We start from the raw sequence: 6,383 nt of genomic DNA on the forward strand, positions 1-6,383 counted from the left end.
GGCCCAACAATAAATCACAAGAGGCTCTACCAACATAATTACATGAAAATAATATTCAATGCAGCCAACACCTTCCACACATACTCTTACAACATAAACAAGGCTACAACAACATCAATATAGCAGAATGAGCCTCTTGGCTAGCAAAAAACAAAGGCATATCAAGCCATCAAATGCTGCCATCAAATAAAAGATAACATCATAGCAAGGCCTACTCACTTGCTGGTCCAAAACATCATAGTAATCATCTCAATCATTCATGGCCTATCCACATGGAAGAGAGTAAAATATTCACAATGCATAGAGAAACAAATATACTCAAAACCATCAAAATGCATCAAAACTAATCAAACCCAAAACTAGGAAATATTATTATCAGACCTCCAATAAAGCCTCTGGTACAAAAATCAATTCGGAAAATACCTCAAAAATGACCAAAACTGATAAAATACAAAACACAGACAGGTTAGCGCTTTTGCCCTGTCGGACAACGCTTCTGCCAAAAGGAACAACGCTTCTGTCAAGAAGAACAACCCTTATGCGTTCCAGAATCATGCATATGCTTCCTAAAACAGCACTTATGTTTCCAGATTCACGCTTATGTTTTTTGTGACATTGCTTATGTTGTGCAAAGCAACGCAAATGCAATACGGAACAACGCAAATGCAATACAAAACAACGCTTTTGCACAAGACTTACAGAAAACTTGGAAAACTTTCGGGTAAAATAATAAAATTTAGACTTAACGAAAGTGCTCGAAAAACATATGAATAGAGACGCCCAGAAACAAGGAATACTTGGGTATAAACACAATAAATTATCTCAAACTATAAACCAAGATTTAATCAAATAACTTCACAACAATTTCTCACAGAGTCGTGAAATGTATACAGGGGAAAACCAAAATAAATATCTCCCAACAACTATATAAAAACTCTCATAGCACAAAGTTTCATTCCCAAATATTTCCTTTCACCAATAATAAAACTATAGAATAGAATATTATTTCAACCCAAACCCAAAACAATGCAGACATAATGCATACACAGAAAAGCCATTGAAAGTAAAATGCGAAGTGAAAGAACTCCAACCTGCAACCTGAAGTAATGGATTGAAGCTGAAGAAGAGCTCCCACAAGCCAAACCAAATCCAATCCAAGCTCCAACAAAAACCAAGAGAGGAGAAATCCAAAGCCCAGAGAAAACTTGCTAGAGAAATTTCTAGAGAAGAGCCAACCAACCCGAAAAACCTCACGAGAATGAAAATAAAAAGCAACAATAATCCAAAACCGTAGCCTCAATCTCGGCCAATCAAAATATTCCATCTTGGAGTATATTTTACCAACCCACCATATAATATAATTTATTTATCCATTTTGAATTTAACCAATGAGAATGAAGGGTAAGTAAAGTAAATAAAATATACTTATCCAGCTAAGTGGAAATGTTTATTTCTTTATTTAATTTTAATGTGTTCATACACCCCACTTAGGAATAAAAGTCAAACTATTAAATAAATATAAGTTGCAAATAAATAATCCAAATAGGGATTAAAATCAAATAAACCAAAAGCTAATAAAATAAATTAAAGAACCAAATAAATATAAGATGCCAATTAAATATTAAACCATAGAAAGTCAAATAAATAATTAAATAATCAAATACCATAAAAGATTAAATCACAAATATTAAATAAATATTAAACTGCAATAAGGCTTATCAAATATTAAATAATCATAAAAATCAATAAAAGTTAATTATCAAATAAATATAAATACCAAATAATTAAATATTCAAAACTTATAAATTAAATATATTAAAATAAACATTACCAAATATAAGACTACACATCAAGAGCCACATAATTACTCTAACATAAACAAGTAAATCAACCAGCATAAACTGAACTCACAATACCAAAAGACCAAGCTTACTAACTGATATGGCGAATTATGCCAAGATGCTAACTACTCGCGGTGAACAACTTAAACCTGGAGTATGAGGGAACCACATAAGCTATTGGAACTAAAAACACACTCAGACCTGTGAAGCCAGGTGGAGTCGATGTTTGGTACCTGCAAAATCCTGCAACCACAAAACGACAATACAACATATACATATACATATATAGAACAAGCAAGTGATAGAGAATCGCGACGACACATCCCGCTCGCAATGAGTGATGTGGAATCGTCTCTATCACGAAAATAGACAAACACATCTCATCATATGTAATCATGAAGTAGGGTTAGCGTAATCATAATCATCATCAAAACCATGATAAGTCTAATCTATCAATAATTCATCACATAGTGAGCATATAAAATCCATCAAGTACATATATCATCAAATCACCTGATCAATCATGATGGTACCAACATCCATATAAATAATCAAAATAGCATATGTCCAATAGTGTCTAACATTAATCATAAGTCACTGAAGCACATGAATAATCATCATCCAAATCATCAAAATATAGTCTAGATAGGTCTATCAAGCATAATATAAGAGTCAACTCTAGTCAAAATAAATCAAATCACATTTTTACCAAATTACACTACACCACCTTCATACCAAATTATATATTTTTACCATACTTTGCTACATTTGATTAAATATAAATTAGAAATGTTTAATTTAGTTTTTAGGTAAAATATGAAAAAAATCTATTGGATTGTATTTACTAATAAGCTTTTTCATTTTAGCCTTGGAAAATAAATCTTACAACATGCTATTGGAGGAGAATGTAGACTTCATGTTGCTTGTGGATGCACTTGCCAACAAATTATTTGCAGTCGATAAATAATTTTTATTATTATAAATTCTTGTATAGCTAAATAAAATGTTTACTAGCCAACAACTTATTATTATTTTAATGACCATAAATTAAACACAATAATGATTCTGAGTCAAAATATACATCCTCATATTATTTTGTCATTTTTTTATTAAAAAACTAGCAAAACAAGAGTGTTGACCCTATACAAAGACAAGCCAAAAAGGTTACATACAACTAGTCAAGAACAATGACAACAAAGACCAAAATAGTTTATTTACAACACACTAGCAAAGTAGCTAGTAACCCATATCAAGGGTGGGTAGAAGTTACACCCATAACTCGGGGAAGAGTTTGGGAAGAAGAGGAAGAACGATCTTTTCTCCATCAATGAACAACAGTCCACACAACACTATCGTTTGGAACACCAACATAAGGGGGAGCAATCCCCTTAGTGGGACTGCCCGCACCAGGAGTAGGATGTTGACCAAACGATAAATCCACCACTAAAGGCTAGAACAAAACAAGAGCAACTGGTGGAGGGGTCCACAGGTTTAGATGGGAACACACCGGAAGCACGGGGCAAAGGAGGATCCACGAGGCTTTGTTGTGACGTATTCATACATCGCCCCATTGCAAATGGGGACCCCAACTTTTTGCTTTATGGGGTTAGCCCTTTTGGTTTTGTTGTTAATCGTTTTAGTGTCTTAGCCTTTGCATTGAAGGGATTGAGTCAGGTGGATCTCCTCAAGAGGTCAGGTCAATTGAGTGATTAGGGGTTATTTAGATCATTCCTAGGGTGTTTTTTGTGTACTATCTGATTACACTTCAAGTTGCTAAATCAAACCTTGGTTGAATTCATAATGTCCTCCTAGGTCCCATCCCTTACATCAAGGACAGAGCAAATTCGCCTTGAGAAGTCTAGAATGTCATCCTAATCCTCAAATGTTCTGAAATTTGGCAAAGTCTAGAATGTCATCATGATCCTGAAATTTGACTAAGTCTGGAAAATTGAAGAATCCTCCAAAAACTAGATTTTGCATTATAACTCCTGGAGGTCCAAAACCACTCTCAAACATCCTGACAATATATATGGATTATAACCTAAACTATAAGAAAGAAGAAAGATATAAGGAAATGTCACTTATACTTAAATGTTATATTCCATGTATGAATCCTGACGGAGAGACTAACATGTCAAATTTCACTCTTGACCCTTCTGAAGGGTCCAGAGTGAATTTCTCAAAAAACATGGATTTTTCTCACAATTTTAAAGCAAATTGCCCTCAAGGTATTTTCCTAAGATGGTTTGAAGCTAAACAAGCAAGCTAGGAGAGCGCTTTCTCAAGGACAAGCCCTATTTTGCAAATTTCGCTCCTGACCCTTCCAAAGGGTCTAGAGTGAATTTTTTTCAAGCTCCTGACCCTTCCAAAGGGTCTAGAGCGAATTTTTTTCAAGCTCCTGACCCTTCCAAAGGGTCTAGAGCGAAATCCTAAGGTAGCCTAGTTTCTTGCCTGAGTAAGATTGAGATGAGGATAAGACATAAGAGCCAGGTTTAGAAGTGAGGTTGAAGGAAATGGTCAAGATTTGTGCATTTGACAAAAATCGCTCCTGACCCTTCCAAAGGGTCCAGAGCGAAATCCTTTGAAATCCCCATCTTTCTCCTTGTTTGAGCTAGGCAAGAGGCTAATTGTGTGATCATGATGAGAGGAGGTTTGAAGGTTAAGTCCAAGATTGTGAAATGTTGAAAATGGGGTCTAACTGAGAAAAATAGCAAAAATTGCTCCTGACCCTTCCAAAGGGTCCAAAGTGAAATTCCTATAGGGCTTGTCCCTAAAGAGGATCCTGAGCAAATTTCATTTTAATGTCTTCTTGTTGATGATTTAAGGTAAGAAATGTCATGTTGAGATAAATGTATCATGTATACTTAATCATCTTTTGGTTTGTTTTGCAGATGGAGGAGGATCGGGCCAGGACAAGGGTGACCTATTCAAGTTCCATCATCATCAAGGACACTTCAAATGCGTGGAGGACTTCAAGTGTTCAAGGAGTTCCAAGCTATCCTCAAAGACTTCATTCTACCATATGGAGAAGCCACAAGATATCAGAAGAACGATCTTATATAACTTCAAAGCGATATGAGCTACCAGAGGAGGAGTAACTTGACCGTGAGGAGACCTCATCAAACACATGGGAGTCAAGGAGGTACATCATTCACCACATCAAAGACAGAGGAGGATCAACCAAGACATAAACGTCAGACAAGGTGGCATCCCAGTCACTATTCCTCTAGCCAGATCGGTCCACCTCAACGGGTCCAGATTCAATGTACCTGAATCACCGGTGATGGCACAAACTTCGATGTACCTACCCCTGCTTCCTATTGGTCCACACTCATTGAATGTAATTTTCTCATTGGCTAAGGAAGTTTGTTATAACAAACCCTAATTAGGGTTTCTATCTTGTAATCTTAGTCATTGATTCTAAGTCAATCAGAGCCATCAATTTGTAAAGAGCTCCCTATATAAAGCTCTGGCTCTTCATTTGTAAAGGTTAATAGTTAATAGTTGGTTAATAGAGGTTAGAATAGCTAAGAGTTAGTAGCTAGAATAGTGAATAGAATATCAATAAGAGTAGATTAGGAAGAGAAGGCAAGGAATTGTTGTCTTGATTGTAAATGAACACCATTTTTCATTGAAGTTATGGTGAAGTATGTTGTTTCTTTGCAATATGCATGGTCTCTTGTTGAATCTTCATTCTTAGATGGTAAATAATTAGATTGAATGAAGGAAGTTATTGAATGCACTCGCATAGAATCCGCCTAGTCCAAACTACTAGCCTCTTGCTAACTATAAGTGTGCCCTGCGTGGTCAACTGGCATCGAATGAGTTTAATCTCGAGTCGTTTCGCGTCTATTGTTCATGCATTATCTTTAATGGTGATCAGTGTCTAATGGTGTACGATTTGAACATATTTGAAGCATCCTTAGAAGATCGCACTGAGTTCGTGTTGAATTGTTTAGCCTGATGGTGAGACCCAACCCAGTAGTTCTTCATCCATCTTCTTGCATTCTAGTTCTTAAAGTAGACTTTCTGAGTCTTTCATCTTTTGATATTTCTTTATCTTCCAGCCAGTAGATAAGATTCAAGTTCCAGCAGATTAAACACTCAGGCCATCAAACGTAAGTCCCCTTTTGATTCCAGCATAATCACATCAAACCAAATTGAGCTTATCCACAAGTAGAGAACCTGCATATAAGAACCTTGGAGTTGCCTCGATTGATCTTTAGGTGAAATCTTCACATTCGGGAAAACTTTGTTCAAGAGAGGATAAGATACTTTGGTATTTTATTTTGTGTTCGCATGTGCATGAAAAACACATCAACGGGCTTGAGGAGGCTACACCAGTAAGAGGATCATCCTATGAGGAATCATCACCATCTCATGAAGAGTCATTAGAGGAAGAATTAGAAGCTAGGACAGTCAAGTAATCACCATGAGCATCCTTCCACCAAGTGGCAACACCTTTATGGCATGAAAGAGAATAATCTTTAGACAATTGGCCAATAGAGAAGCAACGACGACAACGGAAGGGGAGACCCTCAT

Source organism: Cryptomeria japonica, chromosome 1, assembly GCF_030272615.1.
Source record: "Cryptomeria japonica chromosome 1, Sugi_1.0, whole genome shotgun sequence".
Lineage (NCBI taxonomy): Eukaryota > Viridiplantae > Streptophyta > Pinopsida > Cupressales > Cupressaceae > Cryptomeria > Cryptomeria japonica.